General features: G+C 43.6%; 1 protein-coding gene across 3 annotated transcripts in view; it reads left to right on the top strand.

Moving 5' to 3' along the window:
* Window positions 1-24,432, top strand: part of FANCC (FA complementation group C) — a 428,253-nt gene that overhangs the window by 176,271 nt on the left and 227,550 nt on the right. The gene's annotated exons all lie outside the window — the stretch shown is intronic.

Genomic DNA, 24,432 nt, shown 5'->3' with positions numbered 1-24,432 from the left:
GAATGTAACCTAAAAACACTACACTACACTAACATAAAATAAAGAGTAAAACACTACATATACACACGTACACTGCCCCCCTCCCCACCACCCCCCTTCCCCAATAAAAATGAAAAACGTATTGTATGGCAGTGTTTCTAAGATGGAGCCTCCAGCTGTTGCAAAACAAAAACTCCCAGCATTTCTGGACAGCAATTGACTGTCCAGGCATGCTGGGAGTTTAGCAACAGCTGGAGGCACCCTGTTTGGGAATCACTGGCATAGAATACCCCTATGTCCACCCCTATGCAAGTCCCTAATTCAGGCCTCAAATGCGCATGGCGCTCTCACTTCGGAGCCCTGTCGTATTTCAAGGCAAAATAATAGGGTCACATATGGGGTATCGCCGTACTCGGGAGAAATTGCCTTACAAATTTTGGGGGGCTTTTTCTCCTTTTACCCCTTATGAAAAGGAACAGTTGGGGTCTACACCAGCATGTTAGTGTAAAAAAATTATTTTTACACTGACATGCTGGTGTTGCCCTATACTTTTCATTTTCACAAGAGGTAAAAGGGAAAAACGCCCCCCAAAATTTGTAATGCAATTTCTCCCGAGTACGGAGATACCCCATATGTGGGCGCAAAGTGCTCTGGGGGCGCACAACAAGGCCCAGAAGGGAGAGTGCACCATGTACATTTGAGGTGATTTGCACAGGGGTGGCTGATTGTTACAGCGGTTCTGACAAACGCAAAAAAAACAAAACCCCACATGTGACCCCATTTTGGAAACTACACCCCTCAAGGAATGTAATAAGGGGTGCAGCGAGAATTTACACCCCACAGGTGTCTGACGGATCTTTGGAACAGTGGTCCGTGAAAATGAAAAATTTTGCACAGCCCACTGTTCCAAAGATCTGTCAGACACCAGTGGAGGGGGGGGGGGGGTAAATGCTCACTATACCCCTCATTATATTCTGTGAGGGGTCTAGTTTCCAAAATGGTATGCCATGTGGGGGTTTTTTGTTGTTCTGGCACCATAGGGGCTTCCTAAATGCGACAAGCCCCCCGAGCAAAATTTGCTCTCAAAAAGCCAAATATGACGCCTTCTCTTCTGAGCATTGTAGTTCGCCCGCAGTGCACTTCAGGTCCACTTATGGGGTACCTCCATACTCAGAAGAGATGGGGTTACAAATTTTGGGGGGTCTTTTCTGCTTTTAACCCTTAAAAAAATGTGAAATTTGGGGGAAAACCAACATTTTAGTGAAATTTTTTTTTTTTTTTTTACATATGCAAAAGTCGTGAAACACCTGTGGGGTATTAAGGCTCACTTTATTCCTTGTTATGTTCCTCAAGGGGTCTAGTTTCCAAAATGGTATGCCATGTGTTTTTTTTTTGCTGTTCTGGCACCATAGGGGCTTCCTAAATGCGACATGCCCCCCAAAAACAATTTCAGAAAAACGTACTCTCTAAAATCCCCTTGTCGCTCCTTCCCTTCTGAGCCCTCTACTGCGCCCGCCGAACAATTTACATAGACATATGAGGTATGTGCTTACTCGAGAGAAATTGGGCTGCAAATATAAGTATAAATTTTCTCCTTTTACCCCTTGTAAAAATTCAAAAACTGGGTCTACAAGAACATGCGAGTGTAAAAAATGAAGATTTTGAATTTTCTCCTTCACTTTGCTGCTTTTCCTGTGAAACACCTAAAGGGTTAAAACATTTACTGAATGTCATTTTGAATACTTTGGGGGGTGCAGTTTTTATAATGGGGTCATTTATGGGGTATTTTTAATATGAAGACCCTTCAAATCCACTTCAAACCTGAACTGGTCCCTGAAAAATTGCGAGTTTGAAAATTTTGTGAAAAATTGGAAAATTGCTACTGAACTGTGAAGCCCTCTGGTGTCTTCCAAAAATAAAAACTCGTTAATTTTATGATGCAATCATAAATTAGACATATTGTATATGTGAATCCCAAAAAAATTTATTTGGAATATCCATTTTCCTTACAAGCAGAGAGCTTCAAAGTTAGAAAAATGCAAAATTTTAAATTTTTTCATCAAATTTTGGGATTTTTCACCAAGAAAGGATGCAAGATACCACAAAAATTTACCACTAAGTTAAAGTAGAATATGTCACGAAAAAACAATCTCGGAATCAGAATGATAACTAAAAGCATTCCAGAGTTATTAATGTTTAAAGTGACAGTGGTCAGATTTGCAAAAAAGGGCTTCGTCCTAGAGGTGAAAATGAGCTCCGTCCTTAAGGGGTTAAGGTGTACTCACTTTTGATGCCAAGGTTTAGACATTAATGGCTGTGTTTTGAGTCATTTTGAGGGGATGACGCAGTGGAGAGTTGGCGTGATTCCGGCCGCATATGTGGCGCATGTGCCGAAGGTGGAGGCAGAACAACAGGAAGTCAGAGTAGCATTCCGGAAATGCAGCACATGCCGGCTCCATATATAAACAGATAGATCACACAGTAACAACAGTCCCGTGAGGAAGGAGCGAAAGTGCACTGTTGGTCCAGGTGCAGCACCAGCTACAGACATGGGTAAGCGATAACACATTTTTACTATCTAGTTGAGCGGCAGGAGGGGTAGAGTAGTAACCCCCATTGAGGAATAGGATTGTGCCACATGGTGTCTCCCAGTATACCCAGCCACTAAGTAATATTTAGCATTGGTGTTATCTCTGTGTATAAAAAGTTTCATATTATTGGTGCATAATACAGTAGCTGGTGTTTTCCCTGACATGTTTTATGTCTGTAATTTGGCTAACATTATTACTCGAATGAGATACTGATGTTTTTGAATGGTATTTAATAAAAGCTATTTTTTATAACTCAAGTAGAGTCAACTTGGTACTTTGTGTAGTGTGCAAGTGTTTGGTAATACCAAGTTGTTGTTATATAGATTTAAGATGAAAGTCTAAATAGTTGCCGCACTAGCATGCACAGGCGTGGAGGCAACAACAGGTATAGCTGTTTGGAGCTATATGGTGTAATATGCACCAAAATTTGTATGCTTAAAAATGTCCTCTTCTGACCCCTATAACTTTTTTTATTTTTCAGCATATGGGCTATATAAGGGGTTCATTTTTTTTGCGCTGTGTTCTGTAGTTTTTATCGGTACCTTTTTTGTTTTGATGGGACTTTTTGCTTTTTATAAATTTTTTATAGTATATGAAGGGACTAAAAGTGCGCAATTTTGGACTTGGTTCTTTTTTTTACGTGTATGCCATCGAACGTGCGGTTTACCTAACCATATATTTTAATAGTTTGGAAATTTTCGCACACGGCCGAACCACATATGATTGTTTATTTTTTATTACAAACTTTTATTAGGGGAGGGGTTAATTCACTTTTATTTATTTATTTTTACACTTTTTGCCTTTTTTTTAAGTCCCCATAGGGGACTATAACATGCAATCTTTTGATTGCATACAGAGGCAGCTCTAGACTTTGTGAGCCCTTAGCCCCCCCCCCCCCACTATCCTGCAAATTTAAGAGAATGGCGGCGCATACAGTGTATTCTTTTCTGCTCACCAGTGGCACACGCAAGATTTTCTCATGGGTTGGGGTTTAAAAACATAAAACAATACCTCCACACCAGGACAACATATTATTCCTGCTGTTATTATATAAAAAGCACTATACAGAGACCAATTACTTCACTATACAAGGGGCAAATAATTCTACCACAGCAGGACTACACATTACTCCCACATAGTGACTGGATAATATTACTATACTGAAACCAGTATCATCAATAACACCACTATACACAGACCAGTATAACCAACAACATCTCTATACAAGGTTCAAATAATTGTACCACACTATGACTACACATTACCCCCACATAGTAACAGGATAATATTACCATACAAATACTGAATAAACCACTTTACACAGAAGTTAGTGCCTCAGCTCTACACAGGCTCTACAGACCATATAAAAGATTACATACAGTTACATCAGGTGACGTCTTCTCTGGTGTCAGTCAATTTCCTTTTCTTATCCATCCGGCCCAGACAGTCATGACTATTTCTTCCAGCCACAACTCCACAGAACCTGCCAAACAAACATTTAAGACTCTGCACTTTTCCAGCACTTATAGCGCTCAATATAGTTGGTAGAAAAGTGGGTTGGGGGAACAGTAGGTTGCGCCCCCCTCAGGCAGTTGGTCACTCAAATGGGTAGACAGGTCCCTTTACATTGTTTCCCCCATCACACAGGTAAAACCCACAGTGGGTAGGTAGGGAATCCCCCTTTAAGATAGAACCCTCAAGTAGGTCGATAATGCCCCTAGTTAGGTGATGCCTCCAGGTAGGAAATATCCCCAGTAGGTAGGTAGTAGTTCATGCCCCCTGTAGGTAGTAGGTAATGCCCCCAGGTAGGTCATATTTATTGCCCCCAGTAAGCATGTAGTAGGTAATGCCCCCAGTAGGTATGTAGAAGGTAATGCCCCCAGTAGGTAGTGCCCCCCGTAGTAGGTAGTTTCATCAGGTAGGTAATGCCCCCATTAGGTAACGTCCCCAGTTGATAGTGCTCCCCAGGTAGGTAATGCACCTAGTTCGTAGTACCATCAGTAGAAAGTTCCCTCAGGTAGGTAATGCCCCCAGTAGATACTGTCCCCAGTATTTAGTAGGCAACCCTGTAGTTGCTGCCCCTGTGCTGATTTTAAAGGACCTGCAGCCCATCTTGGCATCTAAGTGAACACGGTTACAGGCACAGGAGGGGGGGGGGGCGGTTAGGTGAAAGACCCGGGTTTTGGGGCTGGAAGCAAGATATCAATGTTTCGGTGATCTCTCATCATCACCATTTTCAAGTCTTGAAAATGGTGATGAGAGATCACCGAAACCTTGTCTACTGCATCATGGAAGAAAACACTGCTATTTTGATTCATGGATATTGGTGTGCTGCATATATTTACTTTATTTGAGGAGAAAGGGAGCACCAAGGCTCTAAGTGCTTGCACCCATCTATAAGTCTGGAGGTGCTGCTTTTATTTGGACTAGATAGATAGATAGATAGATGGATAATAGATAGATATGATATAGATAGATAGATAGATATGAGAAAGATATATAGATATGAGAGAGATAGATAGATAGATATGAGATAGATAGGTTTGAGAGAAAGAAATATATGAGATAGATATGAGATAGAGAGATAGATATTAGATAGATAGAAAGATATGAGATGGATGGATAGATAGATAGATAGATATGCGATAGAGAGATAGATATTAGATAGATATGAGAGAGAAAGAGATGATGTATAGATAGATAAATATGAGAGAGATGATAGATGTATAGATAGATATGTGATAGATAGATATTAGAGAGATACATAGATATGAGATCGATATGAGAGAGATGGATAGATATGAGATAGATACATAGATTTGTAGTTTTGCAACAGCTGGAGGTAAATAGGCACTCATCTCATTGTCTCTTAAAGGACAAGTCTCATGCTCAAAATCTTTCCCCTTATCCGAAGTATATGGGTTAATCTTTAGATCGGGGGGGGGGGGGGGGTCCAACCACTGGGGCCCCCTGCAATCTCCTGTTCGGACCCCCCACGATCTAAAACTTCGGATAGGGGAAATGTTTTTGATGCATGAGACTTATCCTTTAATCAGGGTGCCTCTAGCTGTGGCAAAACTACAACTCTCACCATGTCCACATTGCCAAAGGCATACTGGGAGGTGTAGTTTTGCAACAGCTGGAGGCACCATGGTTGAGAAACAATGAGATGGAGGTTTGTAGGCACATCTCATTGTTTCTTAACCAGGGTGCCTCCAGCTGTGGCAAAACTATAACTCCCAGCATGCCCAAATTGTGTAGTATGGGTTGGCCAGTTCAGAGGACACAGCACAGACATTGGTATACAGTGACAGGGGTGTGTACATTTTCAAAAAAAAACTACTACACAGGACTAAAATGGAGCAAAATCTACTTGTCCCTCATGACGATCCACTTGTCCGGGCCAATTTTCGCTTTTACCCTCTGATTTTTTCCTCCTCGCCCTATAATAGCCATAACTACCTACTATAATGATACCTTTTAATTTTTCAATAACATATTCTCCAAACCAAATATATATATATATATATATATATATATATATATATATATTTGGTGAAGTGAAATTGAAATAGTAAAAGATAATTTTGCAGATTTGGTAGTTTTTTTTTCTTCGCCATTTGCCTTGTGGTTGACATAACATGTTTTGATACTTTAGGTTGCCTGATTACAGCAATACCAGATTTGTATAGTTTACATCATTTTTTACAAATTTTTAAAAAATTCTGAACTTTTTTAAATTTTTTTAATTGTTATTTTTTGACCCCTGTAGCTTTATTTTTTTTTTTTCCCACATACCAGGCGGCTATAAGAGGGCTCTTATTTTGCCCCATAATCTTTTTTTTTTTGTATCGGTACCATTTTGGTATTGATCTGACTTTTTAATCACTTTTTAACTTTTTTTCTGGGATATTATAAAAATTGCAATTCTGTGGTTTGGTATTTTTTTTTTTTTACATAATGGATACGTACGGGATACATAATGTCATATTTTAATAGGTCTTACAATTATGCATGAAGAGATACCAAATATGTTTATTTTTATTATGTTTCCAGGTTTTTATATAGGAAAAGGGGGTGATTTGAACTTTTAACATGGAAGGGTTAATGTGTGTTTTTTTTTTTTTACTTTTATTAAAACTTTATTTATTTATTTTTTACACTTTATTAGACTTATAGGAGGAATCATTAGATTTCTCATACAGATTAATAGAGTTCTATTGAACTCATTGATCTGTGTGCTCTGTGATCCATTGATAGAGGCTGATCCAGCCAGGCTCTATCAATGACAGCCACGGGATGGCAGGGAACAGAGGTAAGCCCTCCGGCTACCTCTATAGTGGATCACCCCCCTGCGATCGCGCTGCGGGGGGGAGGGGTGTTGGGGCGATCCACCCCACTAGACCGGAGGCTGCAGAGTATGGAGCGGGCAGGAGTCTGGAGCCCGCTCTATACATACTGCTGAGTGCCGCATGCTAGCTATTAGCGGCGGTGTGAAACTTGCGCCCCATGCAGACTTGCATTCGCTCCTTCCCTCAGCTCTCCGAAGCTAGAGCTGGGGGGGGGGGGGGGGGGCGAAGGCAGAGGATGCAGGTCTGCACGGGGAGAAATAAGCCACGCCGCCTCATCTCCCCCTCGTACGTCTGCATGGCAGAAAGAAGGCAGAGCAGGGGAGATACAGCTTCTCATCTCCCCTGCTCTGTTTCAGAGGACGCAAGTTTCCACAGCCAGGGGCTGCAAAGTATGGAGCAGGCACGAGTTGGGAGCCCGCCCCATACAGACTGCAGAGCGCCGCAGCGCTTGTCAGGTCCGGCCGGGCTAAGGGCCAGAAAAATTCACCTGCCCGATGCCCGGAACTGCTTGTCCCGGGCGTCGGACGATAGGAATCCCACATCCCTGAGTGACATAATACTGTGGGGCTATATACATCAGCTGTGCTGTACCCACTGCCCTGGCTGCTATATATACGATATATATATATATATATATATATATATATATATATATATAGCAGGTACCTCACACAGCTTAAGTATGTCACTCAATACCAATGTCTGTGCTGTACCCACTGCCCTGGCTGCTCTCTCTCTCTCTCTCTCTCTCTCTCTCTCTCTATCTATCTATCTATATATATATATATATATATATATAGCAGGTACCTCACACAGCTTAGCAGTATGTCACTGTATACCAATGTCTGTGCTGTGCCCTCTGGCTGGCCCATACTGCATATACTACTTTGTATATAGTATAGGCCAGACAGGTCATAGGGCACAGCACAGACTGACATTTCATCATGCATGCTGCCAGGCCCAGCAACAGTCACTGGGACTTCAGGACGGTCTGACCTCCTCCTGACCTGCTGCTTTTTTTTTTTTTTTTAATCAGATAATTTTTATTGAAGGTTTTTCAAACATTTCAAAACAATATACAAACAATAGAGGTAGAGCCACAGAGAATGTGAGGCAGTGTCCGTATGTTGTCTCTCTGTGGTGAGCAGCTGGGGGGGGGGGGGGGCAGGTGGTAAGGGAACTAATCAGCAGCAGTTTCTATGGCAGGCGACCCGCCCCAGCAACCCTTTCTCTTAAAGGGGTAGCAGGGGCTGGTCACACGCAGCGCTGGGGCTCGCCGCCTGCAGGCAGGAAGGAAGCGGAACTGCTTTATTAAACTTCAATCCCGGCAGTCACCCGGAGAGTGGGTAGTAACTTGCGCTGGTCGGGGCCCTGAGCAAGGCCCTCCCACTAATGCGAGGCCTTAGGTGGTGGCCTATATGGCCTTATGGTAGAGACGCTTCTGATTGCATACACTGTTCAATGTTGAACTTTGACTCAGCATTGATCAGTGTTATCGGTGCTCTGCTGCCTTTAGCCTACCATGGCTGGCGGGGACATCAGAACACTGTTCAGACGTCAAGGAGGAAGGTAAGGGCACTTCTGCCGTTCACTCAGCTGATTTCCCGATCAGCTCTGCTGAGCTAACTGGCATCTAGCTATCCTGCATTTAGACGCCTCAATCATCTTTGATTGCGGTGTCTAAAGGGTTAATGCCGAGCATCGGGCCAGCTGGTGATGTCCAGCATTAACTATGGGTCCTGGCTGCTGATAGCAACCAGGACCCACTGGTATGTAGCGTGCTCAGTTCGTAAACACACTTCAAACCCCCTGGACAAGGACATACAGGTACGCCCTCGGTCCTTAAAGGAGTACTCTGGTGCAGAGTATTCCTGCTCCGTCCTGCCCGGGCTGCAAAAAAAAATGAAAATAAACCATCTCTCACCTTCCTGGGTTCCGGCGGAGCGCCACTACAGCTGATCGGTCCTCCGTTCCATCTCCTTCATACTTCCGTGTGAACGAAGCGTCACATGGCGCTCAGCCTATCGCCGGCCGCCGCGATGTTCAGTCTCGGCCCATGATAGGCTGAACGCCATGTGATGCTTCATTCACACGGAAGTATGAAGGAGATGGACCGGAGGACCGATCAGCTGTAGTGGCGATCCGCATTGACAGCATTGATCAGTTTTAGGAATCAAATCCCCCTATGGGGACAAAAAAAAAGTATTAACTGTGTATTACCCCTCCCCCTAATAAAAGTAATGTAAAAAAAAAAAAAAAACAATTGTGGTATTGGTCACTTCATATAGCAAAAAAAATCCATAAAAAGTGAACAAAAAGTCCATTAAAAACGAAAACTGTACCGATTAAAAACTACAGATAACGGCGCAAAAAATTAGCCGTCATACAACCCTATATGTGAAAAAATAAAAAAAGTTATAGGGGTCAGAACGGGACAATTTTAAACATACTAATTTTCTTACAAAAAGTTATAATTTTTTTCACTAGCAAAATAAAACAAAACCTATATAAATTCGAATCATAGGGACCTACAGAATAAAGATAATGGCCCTTATTTACTAAGAGTGGAGTGTAGGTTTCTTTGTGGGTTTTAATTCCCTATCATTTATTTTCCCCAATATTTACTAAGGTTTCCCTACATTTTCCACTTTCCCTACATTTTGCCTTTTTTACACATGCTCTGATCTGTCTGGTTTTCCTCAATTGAAATCCACCACATTTTATGTGGAAACCTTAGTAAATATGTAGTTTTTTTTGTGAAAATGTCAGGAACATGCCCCTCTTCGGAGACCACACCCCTTTCCCTGGCGACCACGGGATTTCTTCGGGATTTTTCGGGATTTCTTAGCAAAATGGAGAGTTAGTTGGGGTTTTTTCATGAGGAGACCACATAGTGGCTGAATGACACAGCCTGGAGGTGGCAGTATGAGACAGCTGGGAGCTGGAATCAGCATGAGGAGAACATATGGTGGCAGAATGAGACAGCCTGGAGGTTGCAGCAGCAGCATCAGGAGTTCTGAGTTACACAGAGACAAGATTGGTGCAGTGGGTGGCAATACCAGTACCCGGTGACGAAGGTGGATGAAAAAGGAAAACTTGGCATCAGATGTGTGGCATCAGGCGGGTGGCAGGATCAGAATAGTAGGTGAGGTAGGTAGGCAGAAGAAAATGGTCTCTTTTGTTGTTAGTGTGTTAGTGTGCACAAGTAAGTATTGAGGATATGTTAAAACTTAACTTTAACTTAACTTTGTCCGTGCAGTAGAGGCTGAGGACACAGTGGATGATGAGGCGGCGGAGTCGCACACTGTCTAAGAACCAATGTGTGGAGACAGAAGAGGCGTGACCTGTCCAAGTTGCTGTTGTTGTGGCTGTGCAGGAACCACATTCAACCAGTGGGCTGTAAAGGACATGCATTGTCCCTAACCGTAGTTACAGCTCCACACGTCGGCACTGCCGTGCACTTTGGTACACACAGACAGGCTCGAGGTCTGGCCCACCTTCTGTTCCACAAAATTGTGCAGGGCTGGTACTGCCTTCTTCACAAAGAAATGACGGCTTGGCATTCTCCACCTTGGCTCGGCACAAGCCATCATTTCTCTGAAAGTTACCGAGTCCACCACTTGAAAAGGGAGGGACTGCAGCACCAGCAACTTGGACAGGAGCACATTCAGCTTCTGCGCCGTTGGATGAGTGGGCGCATATTGTTGTCTCTTGGACATGGCTTCGCCGATGGACTGCTGGCGGAATGACTGACTCAAAGTAGGAGGAGCAGGATCATCTGGAGCGACAGAAGATGGGCATGACACACAGCTCCTTTCGGCTGAGGTGGTGGAGCCTTGGCTGGCTGAAACAGGGAGCGGCGTGCCAATGGGTGATGCAGCAGGCTGGACCACCAAATCGGAGCCTCGGTTCTCCCAGGCTGCTTTATGGTGACACTGCTTATGTTGACCCAGGGCCCTGGTGACAACATTTGGACCCTGGCCACGCTTCACCTTCTGCCGACACATCTTTCATGTGACCAGGTTAATCTCCTTCGGATGCTTGATTAAAAACTGCCACACCGCTGAGTAGCGGATTTTCCCACCAACAGTCCACTCTGATTGACTGCTACTGCTGCCGACTCCAGGAACCCCTGCTTCACTACCTCCCGGGAAAGTAGGCTGCTGCGGAGCAGGTGGTCCACCCTGGGCTTGTCTGGTTCCAGACTTTCCACTTCTGCCACCATGCTGACTGCCAAACATGCTACCACCTTGCTGGCTCAGCTGCTGCCTCACGGGCAACCTGCAACCCTCTTCTCCTGATGATGATAAAGCCCCTTCTGCACACGGCTCCCAAGTGCGATCAGCTTCATGATTATCATCAAGTTGTGTCTGCACGTCACTGATGTCCTCCTCAGGTTCCTCATCAGTGTCTGCTTCAGGAGCGTGAATGCTCACAACACCACCTCCCATGCCACTCTCTTCCTCTACTTGCCCGCCTGGCATAGGAAGCGGCGGATGTCTCCTCCCCTTCTTTAATGGGCAGTAGCTGCGGACTGTCCTCTAGATCGTCAAACTTAATAGTGGAGCTGAACCCACAGCATAAGATACTTCTGTGGGGGAGGGAACAGCATAGGACAGAGGCAATGTGAGGACAGGGACTGCTCGTGGGCCATACCAACTGAGGGTTGTGTCTGAGGAACCCACAGACTGTTGACTAGGCGTGTCAGATGTTATTTGTGATGAAGTGGATGACCGTGTCAACCAATCGATGACGGCAGATGGGTTGCTGGTCGAGACACGGCTGCTAGCTGATACCGGGAGATCAGGCCTCTCGCTGTGACTCCTGCTGCCACTCGCCCCTAATCTTCTGCGACCTCTGCCTGATGAATTTAGGCCTCTGCCACTCCTCTGTGCACACCCTGGCACTTCTCTTCCTGACATACTTAGTGCGTATATGAGGGGAGTACAATACGCTCCACTAAGCTTAAAAAAGTATTTGTGTACAACATCAGCCAGTGAGTACTTTTGCCTGGCCTTTCACAGTATCTAGGCCCTTGAGATTTTAACTGGAACAAAATAGTACACCACTTAGATGTACGTATGTGCTATGCACTTATGAGGGCAGAAAAATGCGCTACAGTACGCCATAGGTGTCAAACGTGCGGCCCACAATGAATATTTTTGCGGCCCGTGCTTGCCCTGCAGTGGCGGATCCCCCCCATCACTATTGAGGACATTCCTGTGTCCAGATAGATGTTTTTGGGACACAGGGATACCCCCGTCAACTCTCAGCTACCCCGTGTTAAGTTTAAAAACGCAGGGGCCGCCGGGAGATAGTGCTCGCCGGGATGTCACTGACGTCCAGTGCGTGCGCCCATAGCTTCGGAGGCGTGGAGCAGCGGAACATAGAGGTGGAAGACGTTCGCTGGCTAGCATGGTAAGTGACCAGCGGCACGTCAGCTTCGGTGCTCAGGTCATCGCTCCTCCGGTCCCGGAACCTACTGCTATGGTCGGACCGGAGGAGTGTGGGTCAGAGCACTGAAGTGGGGCAGTACACAGGCATACAGCCTCCAGCCATACACTGTATATGGCTGGAGGCTGTATGTCTGTGGTGGAACATACTGCACCTAATATGGGGAACTTAGGGCTGGGCGGTATACCGGTTTATACCAAATACCGAAATTTTGGTGCTGCACGATATGAATTTTTCCCATAACGCTATACCTGTTTGGCCCCTCCCCCTCGAGAATGAATGAATTAGCCCAGCGCTGCGCTGTTCCCACATCGGGGAACTAATCATATGTGACCCGCCAGCTCTGTTCTGCTCCCCCAATTAATTATCAGCCCAGCGTGGTACTACTCACATATGTCACCCACAAGCACTGCCCTCCTCCTCTTTGTCCTCCTCAGTGGTCTCCAACCTGCGGACCTCCAGGCATGCTGGGAGTTGTAGTTTTGCAACAGCTGGAGGTCCGCAGGTTTGAGACCACTGCTGTACACTGTATCCCTATGCCCGGGCTGCAAATGATAAACAAAATAAACTTTAACTTACCTACGTCCGCCTTACGCTGGGGACGGGAACATCTGAGAGCCATCAGCCTATGACCGGCTGCAGTGATGTCAATCGCTGCGGCCAGTGATAGGCTGACTGCTGTCTGTTTCAGTCCCCAGGAGCAGCGTGAGGCCGGCGTAGGTAAGTTAAAGTTTATTTTCTTTATCTTTTGCAGCCCGGGCATAGGGATACAGCGTACAGCAGTGGTTTCAAACCTGCGGACCTCCAGCTGTTGCAAAACTACAACTCCCAGCATGCCCGGATAGCCATGCTGGGAGTTGTAGTTTTGCAACATCTGGAGGTCCGCAGGTTGGAGACCACTGGCGTACAGTATAGAGTTCCAGCGCCGGTGGCCCGCAACAAAGAGGAGGAGGGCAGTGCTTGCGGGTGACATATGTGAGTAGTACCCCTCTGGGCTGATAATTAATTGGGGGGGAGCAGAACAGCGCTGGCGGGTATCATGATTTGGGGGGGGGGGAGCAGAACAGTGCTCGCGGTTCTCATGATTTGGGGGGGGGGGGGTGAAAGAAATACCGTTATATACCGTGGAACCGCCATAAGTTACAAATATACCGTGATACACATTTTTGGTCATACTGCCCAGCTCTAGGGGAACTATACTGCACCTAATGTGGGGAACTATACTGCATCTATTGTGGGGAAGTATACTGCACCTAATGTGGGGAACTATACCGCACCTAATGTGGGGAACTATACTGCACCTAATGTGGGGAACTATACTGCACCTAATGTGGGGAACTATACTGCACCTAATGTGGGGAACTATACTGCACACCTAATGTGGGGAACTATACGGCACACCTAATGTGGGGAACTATACTGCACACCTAATGTGGGGGAACTATACTGCCAACCTAATGTGGGGGAACTTTACTGCCAACCTAATGTGGGGGAACTATACTGCCAACCTAATGTGGGGGAACTATACTGCCAACCTAATGTGGGGGAACTACATTCTAATGTGCGGGATCTATACTGCCAACCTAATGTGGGGGAACTACAACCTAATGTGGGGGGAACTATACTGCCAACCTAATGTGGGGGGAACTATACTGCCATAGGAATTTGTTCATAGTTTATTTTTATTTTTTTAACTATAGTCCGGCCCTCCAACGGTCTGAGAAACAGTGAACTGGCCCCCTGTTTAAAAAGTTTGAGGACCCCTGCACTAGATTAATATTATTGCTTATGATGTCGTGGTATGTCTCGGTGACTGATCCCATTTAAGTAACACTGCTCAAAACAAAAACAATATTTTACACACAAAAACAAAACAAAAAATAGCGGCCTTGTATTGACGTTCGCTCACGTCACGTTTCCAGAATTCAAGAGCCGGCGTTACTACGTCATTTTTTGTGGATGCGGCTCACTTAAACGTAAACCTTGTTTTTTTGGCCCATGTTAGCCTTTGAGTTTGATATGCTTGATCTAGGCCCTTGAGACTTTAACAGGAACAAAAGAGTACACCACTTAGATGTACGTATGCACTTATGAGGGGAGGACAATGCGCTACAGTGCGCTTAAAAAAGTATTTGTGTACCACACCAGCCAGTGAGTACTTTTGCCTAGCCTTTTACAGTATCTAGGCCATTGAGATTTTAACAGGTACAAAATAGTACACCACTTAGATGTATGTATGTGGTATGCACTTATGAAGGGAGGACAATGCGCTACAGTACGCTTAAAAAAGTATTTGTGCACAACACCAGCAGTACACACCAGTGCTGCAGCACACATTCGCTGTGTACTACACCCAAAGTTGCACTCTCAATCTCACTCCCTTCCCTATCAGTGCTCCTAGGCAGGATTTGTGCTTGAGCTGAATCGCTGCTGTTCTGTGCAACACACTGCTCTCTGTATTAGAGTGCTGTAGACAGTGACTGGGAGATGCAATAAGAATGCTTTTCTGTGCAACACACACTGCTCTCTGTCCCTCTCTCTGCAACAGAATGCTGACTTGACTAGGAGGGGAATCGCTGCTGGAAAAAACATTTTCTGTGCAACACACAGCGCTGTCTGTCCCTGTGTGAAAGGCTGAAGTGACTGGCCGCAATATGGCTGCCGATTATATAGGGCTGTGACATCTCAGGGGTGACTGGCTGCTGATAATCTTCATGCTGCATGTGATTCAGAGTCATCCGGCCTACCCTTGTTCCCGCCTTCCCAGGATTCCTTGCCCCATGTTCTCACATGGGGATCCGCCATTGTAGATGCCCTGGAGCCTGGACCGCACTAAATGGAGTTTAATGAAGCTATTCTCACTATTGAATCGCGGCGATATTTGTATTAGTTGTAAATCAAGTTATTCCTGAAATTCGTAACAAATTCGGTTTTGTCAGATTCGATTCGCTCATCCATAGGGATTTGCTCCTGTTCTAGACAGTTCCTGACATGGACATAGGTGTCAGCAGAGAGCACTGTGGTCAGACAGAAAAGAAATTCAAAAAGAAAAGAACTTCCTATATTGCACAACTACCAGGAGTCTAATTGGACTTTTCAGTTGAATATGTTTGTTGCCCATGGGCTAAATATGGACTTTGGGGTTTTTGGCTTTCTATGAAAATCATGCAACATTTCTAGTTGGAAATATCAGGTGTCCTGTTTTTTTGGGTTTAATAAGATGTAAATAAATCCAAGAAAGGTTCATTTCAGTCTGAATAAAAAATTAGGAGACATAAGAGAAAACAGGAAGTCTTATTTGGAGATGTACAGTATATACAGAGCTATATAATAGATTCCAAAACGCGTTGGAAGGAATTTTGAACCTTTTGAGCCCTCTGTAGTAATGTCACTTAAAGCAACTAAGGATACCAGCTAACTTCAGCGGGACTGGTTTGGTAGAGATGCTGCTGGCTGGGGCAGTCTTCCACTACCTCCCGAACATCTTCAGCAAGAACCTGTGGAAGGTTTTTAGTATTGACAGTAAGTGGCAGCCATCACTACAACGATCAGAAAAGTTAAATACAGGTACGTCTGTCATTTATTGTAGGAGAAGCTAATTTATGACTTTATTGCGCCACACACAGCACTGCCTCATTTTACACTAACGCTAGTTATTAAGTATATTTAGGCAAAGTGTATATAATAGTACCACCAAGCGCTGAAAATTCCATATATTTTCAGTCAGTGATTGGCTGAACGGGAAGGTCAAACTCCAACTTGTCATCTTGGAATTAAGCAGAAGATATTTTACATAATAAGTTTTTTTTATCTGTGAGTTTTTCCATATTTTTAACTGCTGTATGTGGTTTTTTTTAACCCCTTAATATACTCAGCATTGTTCAGTTTTTGCATTTTCAGTTTTTCCTTTCTTACCTTTTATAAATCATAACTCTTTCAATTTTCCACCTAAAAATCCATATTATGGCTTATTTTTGGCATCACCTATTCTACTTTGCAGTGACATTTGTCATTTTACTCAAAAATCCACGGCGAAAGGAAAGAAAAATCATTGTGCGACAAAATTGAAGAAAAAATGCCATTTTGTAAATTTTGGGGGCTTCCGTTTCTACACAGTGCATTTGTGGGTAAAAATGACACCTTATTATTCTGTTGGTCCATACAGTTAAAATGATACCCTACTTATATAGGTTTGATTTTGTTGTACTTCTGGAAAAAATCATAACTACATTCAGGAAAATGTATACGTTTAAAAATGTCATCTTCTGACCCCTATAACTTTTAAATTTTTCGCCATATGGAGATGCATGTGGGCAAATTTTTTGCTCCGTGATCTGAAGGTTTTATTGGTACCATTTTTGTTTTGATCAGACTTTTTGATCGCTTTTTATTCATTTTTTAATGGTATAAAAAGTGACCAAAAATACGCTATTTTGGACTTTGGAATTTTTTTATGTGTACGTCATTGACCTTATGGTTTAATTAACAATATATTTTTATATTTTGGACATTTATGCACGCGGCAATGCCACATGTTTATATTTATTTTTATTCACATAACTTGTTTTTTTAAATGGGAAAAGGGGGGGTGTGGTTGATTCTGACTTTTATTAGGGAAGGGGTTAAATCACATTTATTAATGCTTTTTTTTTTTGCAATTTTATAGCCCCCCATAGGGGACTATAACATTGCACACACTGATCTCTTACACTCTTCACTGCCATGCAATAGCATGACATTGATCAGTGTTATCGGCTCTCTCAGCAGAGAGCACTGTGGTCAGGATGTCAGCAGAGAGCTCTGTGTTCAAAAAAGAAAATAATTTCCTCTGTAGTATTCAGCACCTAATAGGTACTGGAAGGATTAAGATTTTTAAATAAAAGTAATTTACAAATCTGTTTCACTTTCTGGCATCAGTTCATTAAAAAAATAAAAGTTTTCCACCGGAGTACCCCTTTAAGGAGTTAAACTTAACTGAAGACTTTTGAAAGGTATTAGTGATTCGTATAAGTTAGGCCAGTTTCACATCAGCATTTTTGTGTTCCGTTTGAGTGATCAGCCAAAGAGACAAAAACTGACATGAACTGATTTAATTGAAGTCTATGGGGCATTTTTTAGTTCAGTTTGCAGTAATTTTTGGGGCTGATCAAAAACCATACCATGTACTGTTATGGTCTGGCCAAAAAACCTTACTACAAATGCACAGTAAAAATGTACTTTAATGTCTATGGTGGTGCCGGAAGGGGATCATTTTGCATCAGTTTGTATCTGTTTTTTTTTATTGTCTGGTTTTCAGATTGAGCATTCTCAGAAGAAAGAAAATGTACAAGGACTGATGTAAACTGATCGAAAAACCTGATCAGGCAAGCTGATTCAAATGGTCCTTTTTTTTTTTTTTGACTGAACATGTCAACTTTCCAGTGTTTTAAATGATCAGTGTTCATCAGTTTGTCATCCATTCAGTTTGTCAAAAATATGATCCAAACATAGTAAACCAGTCCTCAAAGGATCATAAAGAGTGAAAAATGGATAGATAAATAGACAGAGCGAAAAGGATGACATTCAGTGTGAATGTCACAGTAAAAAGTTGTAAATCAGTATTCTGGACCTGAGATATGGCTAATTAAGTGTACAATATTTATTATACATAAATAAAATGGTAATCTGCTACTATGCAAGCAGGGCCCTTGCTATGGAAGTAGTAAGATGATAAAAAATGGAATATAATAAAACCACCTATAAGGAATCCATAATCTGGATTAGGTGGTTTTATTATATTCCATTTCTGTTTTATTCCATTTAGCACTTGTGCTAGTGATCATATTTATTTGTAATTTTTATCACCCTACTACTTCCATAGCAAGGGCCCTGCTTGGATAGTAGTGGATTACCATTTTATTTTATTTATGTACAACAAATATTGTACACCTAATTAGCCATATCTCAGGTCCAGAATACTGATTTACAACTTTTTACTGTGACATTCACACTGGATATCATCCTTTTCTCTCTATCTATTTATCTATCCCTTTTTCACTCTTCACGATACTTTGAGGACTGGTTTACTATATTTTTATTATATTTTAGGTCAATTTAGGGTTTAGATTACACCAGTTAACCTTGGGAACGTTCTTATTCTTTAGTGAAGCAGGTATTAAAAGAAATTCAGACAAAAATACAGTCCGAATGTGCTTTCTTAACCCCTTAAGGACCCAGCCATTTTACACCTTAAGACCCGGCCATTTTTTGCACATCTGACCACTGTCACTTTAAACATTAATAACTCTGGAATGCTTTTAGTTATCATTCTGATTCCGAGATTGTTTTTTCGTGACATATTCTACTTTAACTTAGTGGTAAAAATTTTTTGTAACTTGCATCCTTTCTTGGTGAAAAATCCCAAAATTTGATGAAAAATTTGAAAATTTAGCATTTTTCTAACTTTGTAGCTCTCTGCTTGTAATGAAAATGGATATTCCAAATATTATTTTATTTTATTCACATATACAATATGTCTACTTTATATTTGCATCATAAAATTGACGAGTTTTTACTTTTGGAAGACACCAGAGGGCTTCAAAGTTCAGCAGCAATTTTCCAATTTTTCACAAAATTTCCAAAATCACAATTTTTACGGGACCAGTTCAGGTTTGAAGTGGATTTGAAGGGTCTTCATCTTAGAAATACCCCACAAATGACCCCATTATAAAAACTGCACCCCCCAAAGTATTCAAAATGACATTCAGTCAGCATTTTAACCCTTTAAGTGTTTCACAGGAATAGCAGCAAAGTGAAGGAGAAAATTCACAATCTTCATTTTTTACACTCGCATGTTCTTGTAGACCCAATTTTTGAATTTTTACAAGGGGTAAAAGGAGAAAATGTATACTTATATTTGTAGCCCAATTTCTCTCGAGTAAGGACACACCTCATATGTCTATGTAATGTGTTCGGCGGGCACAGTAGAGGGCTCAGAAGGGAAGGAGCGACAAGGGGATTTTGGAGCGTACGTTTTTCTGAAATGGTTTTTGGGGGGCATGTTGCATTTAGGAAGCCCCTATGGTGCCAGAACAGGTAAAAAAAAACAACATGGCATACCATTTTGGAAACTATACCCCATGAGGAACGTAACAAGGAATAAAGTGAGCCTTAATACCCCACAGGTGTTTCACGACTTTTGCATATGTAAAAAAAAAATTAAAAAATTTCAATAAAATGTGTTTCCCCCCAAATTTCACATTTTTGCAAGGGTTAATAGCAGAAAATACCCCCCAAAATTTGTAACCCCATCTCTTCTGAGTATGGAGGTACCCCATAAGTTGACCTGAAGTGCACTATGGGCTAACTACAATGCTCAGAAGAGAAGGAGTCATATTTGGCTTTTTGAGTGCAAATTTTGCTCGGGGGCATGTCGCATTTAGGAGCCCCTATGGTGCCAGGACAGCAAAAAATACCCACATGCCATACCATTTTGGAAACTAGACCCCTTGAGGAACGTAACAAGGAATAAAGTGAGCCTTAATACCCCACAGGGGTTTCACGACTTTTGCATACGTAAAAAAAACATTTTTTTTTCACTAAAATGTGTTTCCCCCCAAATTTCACATTTTTGCAAGGGTTAATAGCAGGAAATAACCCCCAAAATTTGTAACCCCATCTCTTCTGAGTATGGAGGTACCTCATAAGTTGACCTGAAGCGCACTACGGGCGAACTACAATGCTCAGAAGAGAAGGAGTCATATTTGGCTTTTTGAGAGCAAATTTTGCTCGGGGGGCATGTCGCATTTAGGAAGCCCCAATGGTGCCAGAACAGCAAAATAACCCCCACATAGCGTACCATTTTGGAAACTAGACCCCTTGAGGAACGTAACAAGGGGTACAGTGAGCATTTACCCCCCACTGGTGTCTGTCAGATCTTTGGAACAGTGGGCTGTACAAAATTTTTAATTTGCGCAGCCCACTGTTCCAAAGATCTGTCAGACACCAGTGGGGTGTAAATTCTCACTGCACCCCTCATTACATTCCGTGAGGGGTGTAGTTTCCGAAATGGGGTCACATGTGTTTTTTTTTTTTCTTTGCGTTTGTCAAAACCGCTGTAACAATCAGCCACCCCTGTGCAAATCACCTCAAATGTACATGGTGCACTCTCCCTTCTGGGCCTTGTTGTGCGCCCCCAGAGCACTTTGCGCCCACATATGGGGTATCTCCGTAGTCGGGAGAAATTGCATTACAAATTTTGGGGGGCTTTTTTCCCTTTTACCTCTTGTCAAAATGAAAAGTATAGGGCAACACCAGCATGTTAGTGTAAAAAATTTATTTTTTTACACTAACATGCTGGTGTAGACCCCAACTTCACCTTTTCATAAGGGGTGAAAGGAGAAAAAGGCCCCCAAAATTTGTAAGGCAATTTCTTCCGAGTACGGCGATACCCCATATGTGACCCTAAACTGTTGCCTTGAAATACGACAGGGCTCCGAAGGGAGAGCGCCATGCGCATTTGAGGCCTGAATTAGGGATTTGCGTAGGGATGGACATAGGGGTATTCTACGCCAGTGATTCCCAAACAGGGTGCCTCCAGCTGTTGCAAAACTCCCAGCATGCTTGGACAGTCGACGGCTGTCCGGCAATACTGGGAGTTGTTGTTTTGCAACAGCTGGAGGCTCCATTTTGAAAACAGTGGCGTACCAGACGTTTTTCATTTTTATTGGGGAGGGGAGGGGGGCTGTATAGGGGTATGTGTATATGTAGTGTTTTTTACTTTTTATTTTATTTTGTGTTAGTGTAGTGTAGTGTTTTTAGGGTACAGTCACATGGGCAGGGGGGGTTACAGCGATTTTCCCGCTGTGAGTTTGAGCTGCCGCACAAAATTTGCTGCATCGCAAACTTGCAGCCTGATACTCACTGTAAGCCCCCTGCCCATGTGAATGTACCCTGTACATTCACAAGGGGGGGACCTCCAGCTGTTGCAAAACTACAACTCCCAGCATGCACAGTAAATCAGTGCATGCTGGTAGTTATAGTTTTGCAACAGCTGGAGGCACACGGGTTGGGAAACACTGAGTTAGGAAACAGACAATGTTTCCCAAGCAGTGTGCCTCCAGTTGTTGCAAAACCACAACTCCCAAACATTCTCAGGCATGCTGGGAGTAGTAGTTCGGCAACATCTTTAGAGCCAGATGTTGCCGAACTACAACTCCCAGCATGCTTGGAGTTGTAGTTTGCAACATCTGGAGGACTACAGTTTGCAGACCACTAATACAGTGGTTCCCAGTCTGTGCCCTTCCAGATGTTGCAAAACTACAACTCCCAGTATGCCCTTACTGTCCAGGCATGCTGGGAGTTGTAGTTCTGCAACATCTGAAGGGCCAGATGTTACAGAACTACAACTCCCAGCATGCCTGGACAGTAAGGGCATGCTGAGAATGTGTAGTTTTGCAACATCTGGAAGGGCACAGTGGTCCCAAAACTGTGGACCTACAGATGTTGTAAAACTGCAACTCCCAGCATGCCCAGATGCCAAGGGCTGTCTGGGCATGCTGGGAGTTGTAGTATACAGGGTCCCAATACAGCAATGCATGTCGCTTTACGGCGACGTGCATTGCTGTAAAGGGCCCGACCGCGGCTGAAGATCTAATCACCTGTCGCCGCCGCCGCCATCTTCCTCGCCGGGATCCGGGTCTTCAGGGACGAGGTAAGTACCGGGGCCGGGCCCCAGCACTCCCCCGTCCCCCGCCGCGTCCTCCCGTCCTCTCCGGACTTCCAGGGGCCGGGCAGGGCGGGAGGAAGTAACCTCCCCCCCCCTGCGATTGGTCGGTTAACTAACCGACGGATCGCAGGGGATCGGAGGAGGTGGCAGGCTTGCCACCTCGCTCCTATGCTTTAGCATGGTCCTGGCTGTCTGTGACAGCCGGGATCATGCGAAATTACCGGGCGGTCGGGTCCCAGAGACCCGATCAGCCCGGTATTGCTGCAGATCGCAAGGGCGATTTCCCTTGTGATTTGCGCCTATCGCCGACATGGGGGGCCTACATGGCCCCCCTCGGCGTTTGCCCTGGATCCCTGCTGAAGGATTTCAGCAGGGATCCGCTTCCGATCTCCGCCGGGTGAGCGTCGGAGACCAGGAAAAGACATGACGTATGCATACGTCATGGGTCCTTAAGACCCAGTGTGTGATGACGTATGCATACTTAATGGGTCCTTAAGAGGTTAAAGGGGAACTCCCGTTGAAAACTTTTTTTTTTTTTTTTTTTTTTTAGATCAACTGGTGCCAGAAAGTTAAACAGATTTGTAAATTACTTCTATTAAAATATCTTAATCTTTCCAGTACTTTTTAGGGGCTTTATACTACAGAGGAAATGTTTTTTCTTTTTGGATTTCTCTTATGTCAAATTTAAAAATCTTATAAACAAAATGGAGAGGCTCCTGTCTATCTGACAATCACCAAGGACCCGAGCAACCCAACACACACCTATACCCACGGTGTATAAAAATAGGATCAATATGGAAGAAATAAATGGGGCTCAAGGGTCAAAGATATCTGGTTTAAGTTGATTGGTATTTATTAATATAGAATACAAAAAGAACTAAATAGGGATGTACAGGGCCCTTGTACCTCCCTAATTGATTAAATAATACAAAATAAAATATGATAATCCCAATATAAAAACTAAAAATAACTATAAAATTAATAACATTAATAACATTAATAACAACTATAAAATGCAATTTGAGCCTGTATATCAATATGTGGATCTTCTGATCTTGAGGAACAGCACAGTATAAAAGTTCATTCCACAACTCTTGTTTCCAAAAATCTTCAATAAAAAAGATAAAATGTATCCGCTACAAATAATCAATTGATGCGGTAGTGCTGTATCCATCCAAACCTTGGCAACTAGATCTCACCAACACAGTGATACAATGTGGCACTTTGTAAACAGTGAACAGTCACTCAGAATCACTCTTTAAGCATTTCTGCGTATGTCATACATCATAGAAGCCAGTTTGCAATATTTTTCATATAATGCTCACCACTCCGAGATATCACGGATCTCCCTTCAGTATAATTGTGGGGGCCGGCTGTATGACGTCTTGTGGCCGGTGCCTTGCCTCTGTCAGGGATCGTGCTGCTGGAGTCTCGGCCAACTCCTATAATCGCGGCACTTGGTGGTGGGCACCGTTTGGGGGACTGCAGCGCTGTCAAGCGGAGCCCCTTAGTCTGACCAACTTAGAATGATGGTGGTCCGGAGACCTCAAGTCTTTGTTGCAGATGGCCCGATTAGCTTCTCGCTAGTGGTTGTTGAATGCGATAGGCAGAGTGAGTAAATCGGCGGCGTTCCTCGTGCAAAGGTCGCGCGCTCAGAAGATGGTTCACTGTGATGGATGCCTTAGATCTGGCAAATGATTATTATTCTCTCAGAAGAATGTTCTTTAATGACAGGCTCAATATCGCAATGTCTAAATCGCTGGACGCGTTTCAAAACCTTCCTCGGTTTTTTCTTCATGCTGCTGCTGAAGAAAAAACCGAGGAAGGTTTTGAAACGCGTCCAGCGATTTAGACATTGCGATATTGAGCCTGTCATTAAAGAACATTCTTCTGAGAGAATAATAATCATTTGCCAGATCTAAGGCATCCATCACAGTGAACCATCTTCTGAGCGCGCGACCTTTGCACGAGGAACGCCGCCGATTTACTCACTCTGCCTATCGCATTCAACAACCACTAGCGAGAAGCTAATCGGGCCATCTGCAACAAAGACTTGAGGTCTCCGGACCACCATCATTCTAAGTTGGTCAGACTAAGGGGCTCCGCTTGACAGCGCTGCAGTCCCCCAAACGGTGCCCACCACCAAGTGCCGCGATTATAGGAGTTGGCCGAGACTCCAGCAGCACGATCCCTGACAGAGGCAAGGCACCGGCCACAAGACGTCATACAGCCGGCCCCCACAATTATACTGAAGGGAGATCCGTGATATCTCGGAGTGGTGAGCATTATATGAAAAATATTGCAAACTGGCTTCTATGATGTATGACATACGCAGAAATGCTTAAAGAGT

Source organism: Hyla sarda, chromosome 1 (assembly GCF_029499605.1).
Source record: "Hyla sarda isolate aHylSar1 chromosome 1, aHylSar1.hap1, whole genome shotgun sequence".
Lineage (NCBI taxonomy): Eukaryota > Metazoa > Chordata > Amphibia > Anura > Hylidae > Hyla > Hyla sarda.
Note: the sequence above shows the minus strand (reverse complement) of the source record. Positions and strands in the feature narration are given on the sequence as shown.